Here is a 21,119-nt window from a genome sequence, read left to right as displayed (position 1 = left end):
GTGTGTGTGTGTGTGTGTGTGTGTGTGTGTGTGTGTGTGTGTGTGATGATCCCAACATTATGAGGGGAAATAGAGATGTGTGTGTGATGATCCCAACATTATGAGGGGAAATAGAGATGTGTGTGTGTGTGTGTGTGATGATCCCAACATTATTAGGGGAAATAGAGATGTGTGTGTGCTATAGCTCCGGAGAAAAAAACATGAATACACACATTATTAATGGAAAGAGGAAGTGACACAAAATAACACTAATCTGTTACTGTAAAAAGAGACAGAGAAGAGAGAGGGGGAGATGGAAGGGAGACAGGGAGATGGGAAGAGAGACAGGGAGATGGGAAGAGAGAGGGGGAGATGGGAAGAGAGACAGGGAGATGGGAAGAGAGACAGGGAGATGGGAAGAGAGAGGGGGAGATGGGAAGAGAGACAGAGAGATGGGAAGAGAGAGGGGAGATGGGAAGAGAGACAGGGAGATGGGAAGAGAGAGGGGAGATGGGAAGAGAGACAGGGAGATGGGAAGAGAGACAGTGAGATGGGAAGAGAGACAGATAGATGGGAAGAGAGACAGGGAGATGGGAAGAGAGAGGGGAGATGTGAAGAGAGACAGGGAGATGGGAAGAGAGACAGGGAGATGGGAAGAGAGAGGGGAGATGGGAAGAGAGAGGGGAGATGGGAAGAGAGACAGGGAGATGGGAAGAGAGACAGGGAGATGGGAAGAGAGAGGGGGAGATGGGAAGAGAGACAGGGAGATGGGAAGAGAGAGGGGAGATGGGAAGAGAGGGGAGATGGGAAGAGAGACAGGGAGATGGGAAGAGAGACAGTGAGATGGGAAGAGAGACAGATAGATGGGAAGAGAGACAGGGAGATGGGAAGAGAGAGGGGGAGATGTGAAGAGAGACAGGGAGATGGGAAGAGAGACAGGGAGATGGGAAGAGAGAGGGGGAGATGGGAAGAGAGACAGGGAGATGGGAAGAGAGACAGGGAGATGGGAAGAGAGAGGGGGAGATGGGAAGAGAGACAGGGAGATGGGAAGAGAGAGGGGGAGATGGGAAGAGAGACAGGGAGATGGGAAGAGAGACAGGGAGATGGGAAGAGAGACAGGGAGATGGGAAGAGAGACAGGGGAGATGGGAAGAGAGACAGGGAGATGGGAAGAGAGAGGGGGAGATGGGAAGAGAGAGGGGAGATGGGAAGAGAGACAGTGAGATGGGAAGAGAGACAGGGAGATGGGAAGAGAGACAGGGAGATGGGAAGAGAGACAGGGAGATGGGAAGAGAGACAGGGAGATGGGAAGAGAGAGGGAGATGTGAAGAGAGACAGGGAGATGGGAAGAGAGACAGGGAGATGGGAAGAGAGAGGGGAGATGGGAAGAGAGGGGGAGATGGGAAGAGAGACAGGGAGATGGGAAGAGAGACAGGGAGATGGGAAGAGAGAGGGGAGATGGGAAGAGAGACAGGGAGATGGGAAGAGAGGGGGGAGATGGGAAGAGAGACAGGAGATGGGAAGAGAGACAGGAGATGGGAAGAGAGACAGGGAGATGGGAAGAGAGACAGGGAGATGGGAAGAGAGACAGGGAGATGGGAAGAGAGAGGGGAGATGGGAAGAGAGAGGGGGAGATGGGAAGAGAGACAGTGAGATGGGAAGAGAGACAGGGAGATGGGAAGAGAGACAGGGAGATGGGAAGAGAGACAGGAGATGGGAAGAGAGACAGGGAGATGTGAAGAGAGACAGGGAGATGGGAAGAGAGACAGGGAGATGGGAAGAGAGAGGGGAGATGGGAAGAGAGGGGAGATGGGAAGAGAGACAGGGAGATGGGAAGAGAGACAGGGAGATGGGAAGAGAGGGGGGAGATGGGAAGAGAGACAGGGAGATGGGAAGAGAGGGGGGAGATGGGAAGAGAGACAGGGAGATGGGAAGAGAGACAGGGAGATGGGAAGAGAGACAGGGAGATGGGAAGAGAGACAGGGAGATGGGAAGAGAGACAGGGAGATGGGAAGAGAGAGGGGGAGATGGGAAGAGAGAGGGGAGATGGGAAGAGAGACAGTGAGATGGGAAGAGAGACAGGGAGATGGGAAGAGAGACAGGGAGATGGGAAGAGAGACAGGGAGATGGGAAGAGAGACAGGGAGATGGGAAGAGAGAGGGGAGATGGGAAGAGAGACAGTGAGATGGGAAGAGAGACAGAGAGATGGGAAGAGAGAGGGGGGAGATGGGAAGAGAGACAGGGAGATGGGAAGAGAGACAGAGAGATGGGAAGAGAGGGGGAGATGGGAAGAGAGACAGGGAGATGGGAAGAGAGAGGGGGAGATGGGAAGAGAGACAGGGAGATGGGAAGAGAGACAGTGATATGGGAAGAGAGAGGGGGAGATGGGAAGAGAGACAGGGAGATGGGAAGAGAGACAGGGAGATGGGAAGAGAGACAGGGAGATGGGAAGAGAGACAGGGAGATGGGAAGAGAGACAGGGAGATGGGAAGAGAGACAGAGAGATGGGAAGAGAGACAGGGAGATGGGAAGAGAGACAGGGAGATGGGAAGAGAGAAAATGATAGAGCGAGAGAAGAATAAATAGATGATAGAGAGAGAGAGGAAACACAACGTTGTGTTATTATTGGAGGAGGGGAGACATCGCTCACTGCCTCAACACCCAACACATACCCTGTTGTTTCTGTCAAATTTACATTCAATAAATCAGTCATTCAGCAGACACTCTTTTCACAAATGTATTCAAAGGAGGCCACAAAAAACGCATCATACGAATATTGAAAATGCATGTAAAATGTTATTTGAATCAGAAACACATGCAAATGTGACTGCACACACACACACACACACACACACACACACACACACACACACACACACACACACACACACACACACACACACACACACACACACACACACACACACACACACCCCATGCCTGTACTCACCATTGTTTGTGGTCAGCGTCACAGTTACAGTCGTATTTGGGGTCAGTACAGTTCCTGTCGATACCACAGGAACACTTCTGTATCCCCGGCCCTGATCCTCCCCAGTAGAAATGTTTCTCACTGCTCCTACCCACCCACCATGTGTAGGGGGTTCCCTCTGAAGAGACACACACACACACACAGATATTAGTATAAAAACACAGATTACCAATCTAATCCAATCTAAGTCTCTCTTTCTTGTGTCTCTTTGTGTGTTTTTATTGAACCTTTATTTAACTAGGCAAGTTAGTTATAATGCCGGCCTCCCCCAGCCAAGTTAGTTATAATGCTGGCCTCCCCCAGCCAAGTTAGTTATAATGCTGGCCTCCCCCAGCCAAGTTAGTTATAATGCCGGCCTCCCCCAGCCAAGTTAGTTATAATGCCGGCCTCCCCCAGCCAAGTTAGTTATAATGACGGCCTACCCCAGCCAAGTTAGTTATAATGCCGGCCTCCCCCAGCCAAGTTAGTTATAATGCCGGCCTCCCCCAGCCAAGTTAGTTATAATGCCGGCCTACCCCAGCCAAGTTAGTTATAATGCTGGCCTCCCCCAGCCAAGTTAGTTATAATGACGGCCTACCCCAGCCAAGTTAGTTATAATGCCGGCCTCCCCCAGCCAAGTTAGTTATAATGCCGGCCTCCCCCAGCCAAGTTAGTTATAATGCCGGCCTACCCCAGCCAAGTTAGTTATAATGCCGGCCTACCCCAGCCAAGTTAGTTATAATGCCGGCCTACCCCAGCCAAGTTAGTTATAATGCCGGCCTACCCCAGCCAAGTTAGTTATAATGCCGGCCTCCCCAGCCAAGTTAGTTATAATGCCGGCCTCCCCAGCCAAGTTAGTTATAATGCCGGCCTCCCCCAGCCAAGTTAGTTATAATGCCGGCCTCCCCCAGCCAAGTTAGTTATAATGCCGGCCTCCCCCAGCCAAGTTAGTTATAATGCCGGCCTACCCCAGCCAAACCCAGATGACACTGGGCCAATTGTGTGCCACCCACCAAATCACAGCCAGATGTGACACAGCCTGGATTCAAACCAGGGACTGTAGTGACGCCTCTAGCACTGAGATGCAGTGCCTTAGACCACTGCGCCACTTGGGATTTCACTCTGTACAAAACATTAGGAACACCGTCCTAATATTGAGTTGCCCTCAGAACAGCCTCAATTCGTTTGGGCATGGACTACAAGGTGTCGAAAGCGTTCCACAGGGATGCTTGCCCATGTTGACCCCACCGCTTCCCACAGTTGTGTCAAGTTGGCTGGATGTCCTTTGGGTGGTGGACCATTCTTGACCCACACGGGAAACTGTTGAGTGTGAAATACCCAGCATCGTTGCAGTTCTTGACTCAAACCGGTGTGCCTGGCACCTACTGTTCAAAGGCACTTAAATATTTAGTCTTGGCCATTAACCCTTTGAATGACACACACACACACACACAATCCATGTATCAATTGTCTCAAGGCTTAAAGATCCTTCTTTAACCTGTCTCCTCCCCTTCATCTACACTGAATGAAGTGGATTTAACAAGTGACATCAATAAGGGATCATAGCTTTCAACTAGATTCACCTGGTCAGTCTATGTCATGGAAAGAGCAGAGCTGTGTTCGAATACTCATACTAACTCGCACTAACTGCACTATTTGTGACATGAGTATGGAGTTTGTAGTATGCTTATTGGTCATAGTATGGATATAGTTAGTATGCTTATTGGTCATAGTATGGATATAGTTAGTATGCTTATTGGTCATAGTATGGATATAGTCAGTATGCTTATTGGTCATAGTATGGATATAGTTAGTATGGATATAGTTAGTATGCTTATTGGTCATAGTATGGATATAGTCAGTATGCTTATTGGTCATAGTATGGATATAGTTAGTATGGATATAGTCAGTATGCTTATTGGTCATAGTATGGATATAGTCAGTATGGATATAGTTAGTATGGATATAGTTAGTATGGATATAGTTAGTATGCTTATTGGTCATAGTATGGATATAGTCAGTATGCTTATTGGTCATAGTATGGATATAGTTAGTATGGATATAGTCAGTATGGATATAGTTAGTATGGATATAGTCAGTATGCTTATTGGTCATAGTATGGATATAGTCAGTATGGATATAGTTAGTATGGATATAGTTAGTATGGATATAGTCAGTATGCTTATTGGTCATAGTATGGATATAGTCAGTATGGATATAGTTAGTATGGATATAGTTAGTATGGATATAGTTAGTATGGATATAGTTAGTATGGATATAGTCAGTATGCTTATTGGTCATAGTATGGATATAGTCAGTATGGATATAGTTAGTATGGATATAGTTAGTATGCTTATTGGTCATAGTATGGATATAGTCAGTATGCTTATTGGTCATAGTATGGATATAGTTAGTATGGATATAGTTAGTATGGATATAGTTAGTATGGATATAGTTAGTATGGATATAGTTAGTATGGATATAGTCAGTATGGATATAGTTAGTATGGATATAGTCAGTATGCTTATTGGTCATAGTATGGATATAGTTAGTATGGATATAGTTAGTATGGATATAGTTAGTATGGATATAGTCAGTATGGATATAGTTAGTATGGATATAGTCAGTATGCTTATTGGTCATAGTATGGATATAGTCAGTATGGATATAGTTAGTATGGATATAGTTAGTATGGATATAGTTAGTATGGATATAGTTAGTATGCTTATTGGTCATAGTATGGATATAGTTAGTATGGATATAGTTAGTATGGATATAGTTAGTATGGATATAGTTAGTATGCTTATTGGTCTTAGTATGGATATAGTTAGTATGCTTATTGGTCATAGTATGGATATAGTTAGTATGGATATAGTTAGTATGCTTATTGGTCATAGTATGGATATAGTTAGTATGGATATAGTTAGTATGCTTATTGGTCATAGTATGGATATAGTTAGTATGGATATAGTTAGTATGCTTATTGGTCATAGTATGGATATAGTTAGTATGCTTATTGGTCATAGTATGGATATAGTCAGTATGCTTATTGGTCATAGTATGGATATAGTTAGTATGGATATAGTCAGTATGCTTATTGGTCATAGTATGGATATAGTTAGTATGGATATAGTCAGTATGCTTATTGGTCATAGTATGGATATAGTCAGTATGCTTATTGGTCATAGTATGGATATAGTCAGTATGCTTATTGGTCATAGTATGGATATAGTCAGTATGCTTATTGGTTATAGTATGGATATAGTCAGTATGCTTATTGGTCATAGTATGGATATAGTTAGTATGGATATAGTTAGTATGCTTATTGGTCATAGTATGGATATAGTCAGTATGCTTATTGGTCATAGTATGGATATAGTTAGTATGCTTATTGGTCATAGTATGGATATAGTTAGTATGCTTATTGGTCATAGTATGGATATAGTCAGTATGCTTATTGGTCATAGTATGGATATAGTCAGTATGCTTATTGGTCATAGTATGGATATAGTCAGTATGCTTATTGGTTATAGTATGGATATAGTCAGTATGCTTATTGGTCATAGTATGGATATAGTTAGTATGGATATAGTTAGTATGCTTATTGGTCATAGTATGGATATAGTCAGTATGCTTATTGGTCATAGTATGGATATAGTCAGTATGCTTATTGGTTATAGTATGGATATAGTCAGTATGCTTATTGGTCATAGTATGGATATAGTTAGTATGGATATAGTCAGTATGCTTATTGGTCATAGTATGGATATAGTCAGTATGCTTATTGGTCATAGTATGGATATAGTCAGTCAGTATGCTTATTGGTCATAGTATGGATATAGTCAGTATGCTTATTGGTCATAGTATGGATATAGTCAGTATGCTTATTGGTCATAGTATGGATATAGTTAGTATGCTTATTGGTCATAGTATGGATATAGTTAGTATGCTTATTGGTCATAGTATGGATATAGTTAGTATGCTTATTGGTCATAGTATGGATATAGTCAGTATGCTTATTGGTCATAGTATGGATATAGTCAGTATGCTTATTGGTCATAGTATGGATATAGTTAGTATGCTTATTGGTCATAGTATGGATATAGTTAGTATGCTTATTGGTCATAGTATGGATATAGTTAGTATGGATATAGTTAGTATGCTTATTGGTCATAGTATGGATATAGTTAGTATGCTTATTGGTCATAGTATGGATATAGTTAGTATGCTTATTGGTCATAGTATGGATATAGTTAGTAAGCTTATTGGTCATAGTATGGATATAGTTAGTATGCTTATTGGTCATAGTATGGATATAGTTAGTATGCTTATTGGTCATAGTATGGATATAGTCAGTATGGATATAGTTAGTATGCTTATTGGTCATAGTATGGATATAGTCAGTATGCTTATTGGTCATAGTATGGATATAGTCAGTATGCTTATTGGTCATAGTATGGATATAGTCAGTATGCTTACTGGTCATAGTATGGATATAGTCATTATGTTTATTGGTCATAGTATGGATATAGTTAGTATGCTTACTGGTCATAGTATGGATATAGTCATTATGTTTATTGGTCATAGTATGGATATAGTTAGTATGCTTATTGGTCATAGTATGGATATAGTTAGTATGCTTACTGGTCATAGTATGGATATAGTTAGTATGCTTATTGGTCATAGTATGGATATAGTTAGTATGCTTACTGGTCATAGTATGGATATAGTTAGTAAGCTTATTGGTCATAGTATGGATATAGTTAGTATGCTTACTGGTCATAGTATGGATATAGTTAGTAAGCTTATTGGTCATAGTATGGATATAGTTAGTATGCTTACTGGTCATAGTATGGATATAGTTAGTATGCTTATTGGTCATAGTATGGATATAGTTAGTATGCTTACTGGTCATAGTATGGATATAGTTAGTAAGCTTATTGGTCATAGTATGGATATAGTTAGTATGCTTACTGGTCATAGTATGGATATAGTCATTATGTTTATTGGTCATAGTATGGATATAGTTAGTATGCTTATTGGTCATAGTATGGATATAGTTAGTATGCTTATTGGTCATAGTATGGATATAGTTAGTATGCTTATTGGTCATAGTATGGATATAGTTAGTATGCTTATTGGTCATAGTATGGATATAGTTAGTATGCTTATTGGTCATAGTATGGATATAGTTAGTATGTTTATTGGTCATAGTATGGATATAGTTAGTATGCTTATTGGTCATAGTATGGATATAGTTAGTATGCTTATTGGTCATAGTATGGATATAGTTAGTATGCTTATTGGTCATAGTATGGATATAGTCATTATGTTTATTGGTCATAGTATGGATATAGTTAGTATGCTTACTGGTCATAGTATGGATATAGTCATTATGTTTATTGGTCATAGTATGGATATAGTTAGTATGCTTATTGGTCATAGTATGGATATAGTTAGTATGCTTACTGGTCATAGTATGGATATAGTCAGTATGCTTACTGGTCATAGTATGGATATAGTCATTATGTTTATTGGTCATAGTATGGATATAGTCAGTATGCTTATTGGTCATAGTATGGATATAGTTACTAAGCTTATTGGTCATAGTATGGATATAGTTAGTATGCTTACTGGTCATAGTATGGATATAGTCATTATGTTTATTGGTCATAGTATGGATATAGTTAGTATGCTTATTGGTCATAGTATGGATATAGTTAGTATGCTTACTGGTCATAGTATGGATATAGTCAGTATGCTTACTGGTCATAGTATGGATATAGTCATTATGTTTATTGGTCATAGTATGGATATAGTCAGTATGCTTATTGGTCATAGTATGGATATAGTCATTATGTTTATTGGTCATAGTATGGATATAGTCAGTATGCTTATTGGTCATAGTATGGATATAGTCAGTATGCTTATTGGTCATAGTATGGATATAGTCAGTATGCTTATTGGTCATAGTATGGATATAGTCAGTATGCTTATTGGTCATAGTATGGATATAGTTAGTATGCTTATTGGTCATAGTATGGATATAGTTAGTATGTTTATTGGTCATAGTATGGATATAGTCAGTATGGATATAGTCAGTATGCTTATTGGTCATAGTATGGATATAGTCAGTATGGATATAGTTAGTATGTTTATTGGTCATAGTATGGATATAGTCAGTATGGATATAGTCAGTATGCTTATTGGTCATAGTATGGATATAGTTAGTATGCTTATTGGTCATAGTATGGATATAGTCAGTATGGATATAGTCAGTATGCTTATTGGTTATAGTATGGATATAGTCAGTATGCTTATTGGTCATAGTATGGATATAGTTAGTATGGATATAGTCAGTATGCTTATTGGTCATAGTATGGATATAGTTAGTATGGATATAGTCAGTATGCTTATTGGTCATAGTATGGATATAGTCAGTATGCTTATTGGTCATAGTATGGATATAGTTAGTATGCTTATTGGTCATAGTATGGATATAGTTAGTATGCTTACTGGTCATAGTATGGATATAGTCATTATGTTTATTGGTCATAGTATGGATATAGTCAGTATGCTTATTGGTCATAGTATGGATATAGTCAGTATGCTTATTGGTCATAGTATGGATATAGTCAGTATGCTTATTGGTAATAGTATGGATATAGTCAGTATGCTTATTGGTCATAGTATGGATATAGTTAGTATGCTTATTGGTCATAGTATGGATATAGTTAGTATGCTTATTGGTCATAGTATGGATATAGTTAGTATGGATATAGTTAGTATGGATATAGTCAGTATGCTTATTGGTCATAGTATGGATATAGTCAGTATGCTTATTGGTCATAGTATGGATATAGTTAGTATGCTTATTGGTCATAGTTAGTATGCTTATTGGTCATAGTATGGATATAGTTAGTATGCTTATTGGTCATAGTATGGATATAGTCAGTATGCTTATTGGTCATAGTTAGTATGCTTATTGGTCATAGTATGGATATAGTTAGTATGCTTATTGGTCATAGTATGGATATAGTCAGTATGCTTATTGGTCATAGTTAGTATGCTTATTGGTCATAGTATGGATATAGTTAGTATGCTTACTGGTCATAGTATGGATATAGTTAGTATGCTTATTGGTCATAGTATGGATATAGTTAGTATGCTTATTGGTCATAGTTAGTATGCTTATTGGTCATAGTATGGATATAGTTAGTATGCTTATTGGTCATAGTATGGATATAGTTAGTATGCTTATTGGTCATAGTTAGTATGCTTATTGGTCATAGTATGGATATAGTCAGTATGCTTATAGGTCATAGTATGGATATAGTCAGTATGCTTATTGGTCATAGTATGGATATAGTTAGTATGCTTACTGGTCATAGTATGGATATAGTTAGTATGCTTATTGGTCATAGTTAGTATGCTTATTGGTCATAGTATGGATATAGTTAGTATGCTTATTGGTCATAGTATGGATATAGTCAGTATGCTTATTGGTCATAGTATGGATATAGTTAGTATGGATATAGTCAGTATGCTTATTGGTCATAGTATGGATATAGTCAGTATGCTTATTGGTCATAGTATGGATATAGTTAGTATGCTTATTGGTCATAGTATGGATATAGTTAGTATGCTTACTGGTCATAGTATGGATATAGTCATTATGTTTATTGGTCATAGTATGGATATAGTCAGTATGCTTATTGGTCATAGTATGGATATAGTCAGTATGCTTATTGGTCATAGTATGGATATAGTCAGTATGCTTATTGGTAATAGTATGGATATAGTCAGTATGCATATTGGTCATAGTATGGATATAGTTAGTATGCTTATTGGTCATAGTATGGATATAGTTAGTATGCTTATTGGTCATAGTATGGATATAGTTAGTATGCTTATTGGTCATAGTATGGATATAGTCAGTATGCTTATTGGTCATAGTATGGATATAGTTAGTATGCTTATTGGTCATAGTATGGATATAGTCAGTATGCTTATTGGTCATAGTATGGATATAGTCAGTATGCTTATTGGTCATAGTATGGATATAGTCAGTATGCTTATTGGTCATAGTATGGATATAGTTAGTATGCTTATTGGTCATAGTATGGATATAGTCAGTATGCTTATTGGTCATAGTATGGATATAGTCAGTATGCTTATTGGTCATAGTATGGATATAGTCAGTATGCTTATTGGTCATAGTATGGATATAGTTAGTATGCTTATTGGTCATAGTATGGATATAGTCAGTATGCTTATTGGTCATAGTTAGTATGCTTATTGGTCATAGTATGGATATAGTCAGTATGCTTATTGGTCATAGTATGGATATAGTTAGTATGCTTATTGGTCATAGTTAGTATGCTTATTGGTCATAGTATGGATATAGTTAGTATGCTTATTGGTCATAGTATGGATATAGTTAGTATGCTTATTGGTCATAGTTAGTATGCTTATTGGTCATAGTATGGATATAGTCAGTATGCTTATTGGTCATAGTATGGATATAGTTAGTATGCTAATTGGTCATAGTATGGATATAGTTAGTATGCTTATTGGTCATAGTATGGATATAGTCAGTATGCTTATTGGTCATAGTATGGATATAGTCAGTATGCTTATTGGTCATAGTATGGATATAGTCAGTATGCTTATTGGTCATAGTATGGATATAGTCAGTATGCTTATTGGTCATAGTATGGATATAGTCAGTATGCTTATTGGTCATAGTATGGATATAGTCAGTATGCTTATTGGTCATAGTATGGATATAGTCAGTATGCTTATTGGTCATAGTATGGATATAGTCAGTATGCTTATTGGTCATAGTATGGATATAGTTAGTATGGATATAGTTAGTATGGATATAGTTAGTATGCTTATTGGTCATAGTATGGATATAGTCAGTATGCTTATTGGTCATAGTATGGATATAGTCAGTATGCTTATTGGTCATAGTATGGATATAGTCAGTATGCTTATTGGTCATAGTATGGATATAGTCAGTATGCTTATTGGTCATAGTATGGATATAGTCAGTATGCTTATTGGTCATAGTATGGATATAGTCAGTATGCTTATTGGTCATAGTATGGATATAGTCAGTATGCTTATTGGTCATAGTATGGATATAGTTAGTATGGATATAGTTAGTATGGATATAGTTAGTATGCTTATTGGTCATAGTATGGATATAGTCAGTATGCTTATTGGTAATAGTATGGATATAGTCAGTATGCTTATTGTTCATAGTATGGATATAGTTAGTATGCTTATTGGTCATAGTATGGATATAGTTAGTATGCTTATTGGTCATAGTTAGTATGCTTATTGGTCATAGTATGGATATAGTCAGTATGCTTATTGGTCATAGTATGGATATAGTCAGTATGGATATAGTTAGTATGTTTATTGGTCATAGTATGGATATAGTCAGTATGCTTATTGGTCATAGTATGGATATAGTTAGTATGGATATAGTCAGTATGCTTATTGGTCATAGTATGGATATAGTCAGTATGTTTATTGGTCATAGTATGGATATAGTTAGTATGCTTATTGGTCATAGTATGGATATAGTTAGTATGTTTATTGGTCATAGTATGGATATAGTTAGTATGCTTATTGGTCATAGTATGGATAAAGTCAGTATGCTTATTGGTCATAGTATGGATATAGTTAGTATGGATATAATTAGTATGCTTATTGGTCATAGTATGGATATAGTTAGTATGGATATAGTCAGTATGCTTATTGGTCATAGTATGGATATAGTTAGTATGGATATAGTCAGTATGCTTATTGGTCATAGTATGGATATAGTCAGTATGCTTATTGGTCATAGTATGGATATAGTTAGTATGCTTATTGGTCATAGTATGGATATAGTCAGTATGCTTATTGGTCATAGTATGGATATAGTCAGTATGCTTATTGGTCATAGTATGGATATAGTCAGTATGCTTATTGGTTATAGTATGGATATAGTCAGTATGCTTATTGGTCATAGTATGGATATAGTTAGTATGGATATAGTTAGTATGCTTATTGGTCATAGTATGGATATAGTCAGTATGCTTATTGGTCATAGTATGGATATAGTCAGTATGCTTATTGGTTATAGTATGGATATAGTCAGTATGCTTATTGGTCATAGTATGGATATAGTTAGTATGGATATAGTCAGTATGCTTATTGGTCATAGTATGGATATAGTCAGTATGCTTATTGGTCATAGTATGGATATAGTCAGTATGCTTATTGGTCATAGTATGGATATAGTCAGTATGCTTATTGGTCATAGTATGGATATAGTCAGTATGCTTATTGGTCATAGTATGGATATAGTTAGTATGCTTATTGGTCATAGTATGGATATAGTTAGTATGCTTATTGGTCATATGGATATAGTTAGTATGGATATAGTTAGTATGTTATTGGTCATAGTATGGATATAGTCAGTATGCTTATTGGTCATAGTATGGATATAGTCAGTATGCTTATTGGTCATAGTATGGATATAGTTAGTATGCTTATTGGTCATAGTATGGATATAGTTAGTATGGATATAGTTAGTATGCTTATTGGTCATAGTATGGATATAGTTAGTATGCTTATTGGTCATAGTATGGATATAGTTAGTAAGCTTATTGGTCATAGTATGGATATAGTTAGTATGCTTATTGGTCATAGTATGGATATAGTTAGTATGGATATAGTTAGTATGCTTATTGGTCATAGTATGGATATAGTTAGTATGCTTATTGGTCATAGTATGGATATAGTTAGTATGCTTATTGGTCATAGTATGGATATAGTTAGTAAGCTTATTGGTCATAGTATGGATATAGTTAGTATGCTTATTGGTCATAGTATGGATATAGTTAGTATATTGGTCATAGTATGGATATAGTTAGTATGCTTATTGGTCATAGTATGGATATAGTTAGTATGCTTATTGGTCATAGTATGGATATAGTTAGTATGCTTATTGGTCATAGTATGGATATAGTTAGTATGCTTATTGGTCATAGTATGGATATAGTTAGTATGCTTATTGGTCATAGTATGGATATAGTTAGTATGGATATAGTTTATTGGTTATAGTATGGATATAGTCAGTATGCTTATTGGTCATAGTATGGATATAGTTAGTATGCTTATTGGTCATAGTATGGATATAGTATATGGATATAGTTAGTATGCTTATTGTCATAGTATGGATATAGTCAGTATGCTTATTGGTCATAGTATGGATATAGTCAGTATGCTTATTGGTCATAGTATGGATATAGTCAGTATGGATATGGTCATAGTATGGATATAGTTAGTATGGATTAGTTAGTATGCTTATTGGTCATAGTATGGATATAGTTAGTATACTTATTGGTCATAGTATGGATATGGTATATATAGTTAGTATGATATAGTTAGTATACTTATTGGTCATAGTATGGATATAGTTAGTATGCTATATTAGTCATTATTGGTCATAGTATGGATATAGTTAGTATGCTTATTGGTCATAGTATGGATATAGTTAGTATGGATATAGTTAGTATGGATATAGTTAGTATGCTTATTGGTCATAGTATGGATATAGTTAGTATACTTATTGGTCATAGTATGGATATAGTCATATGGATATAGTTAGTATGCTTATTGGTCATAGTATGGATATAGTTAGTATGGATATAGTTAGTATGGATATAGTTAGTATGGATATAGTCAAATATGGATATAGTTAGTATGCTTATTGGTCATAGTATGGATATAGTTAGTATGGATATAGTTAGTATGGATATAGTTAGTATGGATATAGTCATAGTATGGATATAGTTAGTATGCTTATTGGTCATAGTATGTAGTGTATGGATATAGCTAGTATGGATATAGTCAGTATGGATATAGTTAGTATGCTTATTGGTCATAGTATGGATATAGTTAGTATGGATATAGTTAGTATGGATATAGTTAGTATGCTTATTGGTCATAGTATGGATATAGTTAGTATGGATATAGTTAGTATGGATATAGTTAGTATGTTATAGTTAGTATGGATATAGTCAGTATGCTTATTGGTCATAGTATGGATATAGTTAGTATGGATATAGTTAGTATGGATATAGTTAGTATGGATATAGTTAGTATGGATATAGTCATAGTATGGATATAGTCAGTATGCTTATTGGTCATAGTATGGATATAGTTAGTATGCTTATTGGTCATAGTATGGATATAGTTAGTATGCTTATTGGTCATAGTATGGATATAGTTAGTATGCTTATTGGTCATAGTATGGATATAGTCAGTATGCTTATTGGTCATATATGGATATAGTCAGTATGCTTATTGGTCATAGTATGGATATAGTCAGTATGCTTATTGGTCATAGTATGGATATAGTTAGTATGCTTATTGGTCATAGTATGGATATAGTTAGTATGGGTCATAGTATGGATATAGTCAGTATGCTTATTGGTCATAGTATGGATATAGTCAGTATGCTTATTGGTCATAGTATGGATATAGTCAGTATGGATATAGTTAGTATGGATATAGTTAGTATGGATATAGTCAGTATGCTTATTGGTCATAGTATGGATATAGTTAGTATGGATATAGTTAGTATGGATATAGTCAGTATGCTTATTAGTCATAGTATGGATATAGTATATAGTCAGTATGCTTATTGGTCATAGTATGGATATAGTCAGTATGCTTATTGGTCATAGTATGGATATAGTCAGTATGCTTATTGGTTATAGTATGGATATAGTTAGTATGGATATAGTCAGTATGCTTATTGGTCATAGTATGGATATAGTCAGTATGCTTATTGGTCATAGTATGGATATATCAGTATGCTTATTGGTCATAGTATGGATATAGTCAGTATATTATTGGTCATAGTATGGATATAGTCAGTATGCTTATTGGTCATAGTATGGATATAGTCAGTATGCTTATTGGTCATAGTATGGATATAGTTAGTATGCTTATTGGTCATAGTATGGATATAGTCAGTATGGATATAGTTAGTATGCTTATTGGTCATAGTATGGATATAGTCAGTATGCTTATTGGTCATAGTATGGATATAGTCAGTATGCTTATTGGTCATAGTATGGATATAGTCAGTATGGATATAGTTAGTATGGATATAGTTAGTATGTATAGTTAGTATGCTTATTGGTCATAGTATGGATATAGTTAGTATGCTTATTGGTCATAGTATGGATATAGTTAGTATGGATATAGTTAGTATGGATATAGTTAGTATGCTTATTGGTCATAGTATGGATATAGTTAGTATGGATATAGTTAGTATGCTTATTGGTCATAGTATGGATATAGTTAGTATGCTTATTGGTCATAGTATGGATATAGTTAGTATGGATATAGTTAGTATGGATATAGTTAGTATGCTTATTGGTCATAGTATGGATATAGTTAGTATGCTTATTGGTCATAGTATGGATATAGTTAGTATGCTTACTGGTCATAGTATGGATATAGTCAGTATGCTTACTGGTCATAGTATGGATATAGTCATTATGTTTATTGGTCATAGTATGGATATAGTCAGTATGCTTATTGGTCATAGTATGGATATAGTCATTATGTTTATTGGTCATAGTATGGATATAGTCAGTATGCTTATTGGTCATAGTATGGATATAGTCAGTATGCTTATTGGTCATAGTATGGATATAGTCAGTATGCTTATTGGTCATAGTATGGATATAGTCAGTATGCTTATTGGTCATAGTATGGATATAGTTAGTATGCTTATTGGTCATAGTATGGATATAGTTAGTATGTTTATTGGTCATAGTATGGATATAGTCAGTATGGATATGTCTATGCTTATTGGTCATAGTATGGATATAGTCAGTATGGATATAGTTAGTATGTTTATTGGTCATAGTATGGATATAGTCATATGGATATAGTCAGTATGCTTATTGGTCATAGTATGGATATAGTTAGTATGCTTATTGGTCATAGTATGGATATAGTCAGTATGGATATAGTCAGTATGCTTATTGGTTATAGTATGGATATAGTCAGTATGCTTATTGGTCATAGTATGGATATAGTTAGTATGGATATAGTCAGTATGCTTATTGGTCATAGTATGGATATAGTTAGTATGGATATAGTCAGTATGCTTATTGGTCATAGTATGGATATAGTCAGTATGCTTATTGGTCATAGTATGGATATAGTTAGTATGCTTATTGGTCATAGTATGGATATAGTTAGTATGCTTACTGGTCATAGTATGGATATAGTCATTATGTTTTGGTCATAGTATGGATATAGTCAGTATGCTTATTGGTCATAGTATGGATATAGTCAGTATGCTTATTGGTCATAGTATGGATATAGTCAGTATGCTTATTGGTAATAGTATGGATATAGTCAGTATACTTATTGGTCGCAAATATGGATATAGTTAGTATGCTTATTGGTCATAGTATGGATATAGTTAGTATGCTTATTGGTCATAGTATGGATATAGTTAGTATGGATATAGTTAGTATGGATATAGTCAGTATGCTTATTGGTCATAGTATGGATATAGTCAGTATACTTATTGGTCATAGTATGGATATAGTTAGTATGCTTATTGGTCATAGTTAGTATGCTTATTGGTCATAGTATGGATATAGTTAGTATGCTTATTGGTCATAGTATGGATATAGTCAGTATGCTTATTGGTCATAGTTAGTATGCTTATTGGTCATAGTATGGATATAGTTAGTATGCTTATTGGTCATAGTATGGATATAGTCAGTATGCTTATTGGTCATAGTTAGTATGCTTATTGGTCATAGTATGGATATAGTTAGTATGCTTACTGGTCATAGTATGGATATAGTTAGTATGCTTATTGGTCATAGTATGGATATAGTTAGTATGCTTATTGGTCATAGTTAGTATGCTTATTGGTCATAGTATGGATATAGTTAGTATGCTTATTGGTCATAGTATGGATATAGTTAGTATGCTTATTGGTCATAGTTAGTATGCTTATTGGTCATAGTATGGATATAGTCAGTATGCTTATAGGTCATAGTATGGATATAGTCAGTATGCTTATTGGTCATAGTATGGATATAGTTAGTATGCTTACTGGTCATAGTATGGATATAGTTAGTATGGATATAGTTAGTATGCTTATTGGTCATAGTATGGATATAGTTAGTATGCTTATTGGTCATAGTATGGATATAGTCAGTATGCTTATTGGTCATAGTATGGATATAGTTAGTATGGATATAGTCAGTATGCTTATTGGTCATAGTATGGATATAGTCAGTATGCTTATTGGTCATAGTATGGATATAGTTAGTATGCTTATTGGTCATAGTATGGATATAGTTAGTATGCTTACTGGTCATAGTATGGATATAGTCATTATGTTTATTGGTCATAGTATGGATATAGTCAGTATGCTTATTGGTCATAGTATGGATATAGTCAGTATGCTTATTGGTCATAGTATGGATATAGTCAGTATGCTTATTGGTAATAGTATGGATATAGTCAGTATGCATATTGGTCATAGTATGGATATAGTTAGTATGCTTATTGGTCATAGTATGGATATAGTTAGTATGCTTATTGGTCATAGTATGGATATAGTTAGTATGCTTATTGGTCATAGTATGGATATAGTCAGTATGCTTATTGGTCGCATAGTATGGATATATATAGTTAGTATGCTTATTGGTCATAGTATGGATATAGTCAGTATGCTTATTGGTCATAGTATGGATATAGTCAGTATGCTTATTGTCATAGTATGGATATAGTCAGTATGTCATAGTATGGATATAGTTAGTATGCTTATTGGTCATAGTATGGATATAGTCAGTATGCTTATTGGTCATAGTATGGATATAGTCAGTATGCTTATTGGTCATTATGGATATAGTCAGTATGCTTATTGGTCATAGTATGGATATAGTTAGTATGCTTATTGGTCATAGTATGGATATAGTCAGTATGCTTATTGGTCATAGTTAGTATGCTTATTGGTCATAGTATGGATATAGTCAGTATGCTTATTGGTCATAGTATGGATATAGTTAGTATGCTTATTGGTCATAGTTAGTATGCTTATTGGTCATAGTATGGATATAGTTAGTATGCTTATTGGTCATAGTATGGATATAGTTAGTATGCTTATTGGTCATAGTTAGTATGCTTATTGGTCATAGTATGGATATAGTCAGTATGCTTATTGGTCATAGTATGGATATAGTTAGTATGCTAGTGGTCAGTATGGATATAGTTAGTATGGTTGGTCATAGTATGGATATAGTTAGTATGCTTATTGGTCATAGTATGGATATAGTCAGTATGCTTATTGGTCATAGTATGGATATAGTCAGTATGCTTATTGGTCATAGTATGGATATAGTCAGTATGCTTATTGGTCATAGTATGGATATAGTTATGTATTGGTCATAGTATGGATATTGGCTTATTGGTCATAGTATGGATATAGTTAGTTATTGGTCATGGATATAGTCAGTATGCTTATTGGTCATGTATGGATATAGTTAGTATGGATATAGTTAGTATGGATATAGTTAGTCATTGGTCATAGTATGGATATAGTCAGTATGCTTATTGGTCATAGTATGGATATAGTCAGTATGCTTATTGGTCATAGTATGGATATAGTCAGTATGCTTATTGGTCATAGTATGGATATAGTCAGTATGCTTATTGGTCATAGTATGGATATAGTCAGTATGCTTATTGGTCATAGTATGGATATAGTCAGTATGCTTATTGGTCATAGTATGGATATAGTCAGTATGCTTATTGGTCATAGTATGGATATAGTTAGTATGGATATAGTTAGTATGGATATAGTTAGTATGCTATTGGTCATAGTATGGATATAGTCAGTATGCTTATTGGTAATAGTATGGATATAGTCAGTATGCTTATTGTTCATAGTATGGATATAGTTAGTATGCTTATTGGTCATAGTATGGATATAGTTAGTATGCTTATTGGTCATAGTTAGTATGCTTATTGGTCATAGTATGGATATAGTCAGTATGCTTATTGGTCATAGTATGGATATAGTCAGTATGGATATAGTTAGTATGTTTATTGGTCATAGTATGGATATAGTCAGTATGCTTATTGGTCATAGTATGGATATATTAGTATGGATATAGTCAGTATGCTTATTGGTCATAGTATGGATATAGTCAGTATGTTTATTGGTCATAGTATGGATATAGTTAGTATGCTTATTGGTCATAGTATGGATATAGTTAGTATGTTTATTGGTCATAGTATGGATATAGTCAGTATGCTTATTGGTCATAGTATGGATATAGTCAGTATGCTTATTGGTCATAGTATGGATATAGTTAGTATGGATATAATTAGTATGCTTATTGGTCATAGTATGGATATAGTAGTATGGATATAGTCAGTATGCTTATTGGTCATAGTATGGATATAGTTAGTATGGATATAGTCAGTATGCTTATTGGTCATAGTATGGATATAGTCAGTATGCTTATTGGTCATAGTATGGATATAGTTAGTATGCTTATTGGTCATAGTATGGATATAGTCAGTATGCTTATTGGTCATAGTATGGATATAGTCAGTATGCTTATTGGTCATAGTATGGATATAGTCAGTATGCTTATTGGTTATAGTATGGATATAGTCAGTATGCTTATTGGTCATAGTATGGATATAGTTAGTATGGATATAGTTAGTATGCTTATTGGTCATAGTATGGATATAGTCAGTATGCTTATTGGTCATAGTATGGATATAGTCAGTATGCTTATTGGTTATAGTATGGATATAGTCAGTATGCTTATTGGTCATAGTATGGATATAGTTAGTATGGATATAGTCAGTATGCTTATTGGTCATAGTATGGATATAGTCAGTATGCTTATTGGTCATAGTATGGATATAGTCAGTATGCTTATTGGTCATAGTATGGATATAGTCAGTATGCTTATTGGTCATAGTATGGATATAGTCAGTATGCTTATTGGTCATAGTATGGATATAGTTAGTATGCTTATTGGTCATAGTATGGATATAGTTAGTATGCTTATTGGTCATAGTATGGATATAGTTAGTATGGATAT

General features: G+C 35.5%; 1 long non-coding RNA gene across 1 annotated transcript in view; it reads right to left on the bottom strand.

Annotated features, from left to right (window-relative positions):
* Positions 1-2,929: 2,929 nt before the first annotated feature.
* LOC135572161 (uncharacterized) overlaps positions 2,930-21,119 on the bottom strand; it is a 90,979-nt gene continuing 72,789 nt past the window's right edge. Inside the window, exon 3 of the long non-coding RNA XR_010464041.1 lies at positions 2,930-3,085. This is a non-coding gene — a long non-coding RNA (uncharacterized LOC135572161). The remainder of the gene's footprint in view (positions 3,086-21,119) is intronic.

This window comes from Oncorhynchus nerka, linkage group LG6 (assembly GCF_034236695.1).
Source record: "Oncorhynchus nerka isolate Pitt River linkage group LG6, Oner_Uvic_2.0, whole genome shotgun sequence".
Classification (NCBI taxonomy): domain Eukaryota; kingdom Metazoa; phylum Chordata; class Actinopteri; order Salmoniformes; family Salmonidae; genus Oncorhynchus; species Oncorhynchus nerka.
Note: the sequence above shows the minus strand (reverse complement) of the source record. Positions and strands in the feature narration are given on the sequence as shown.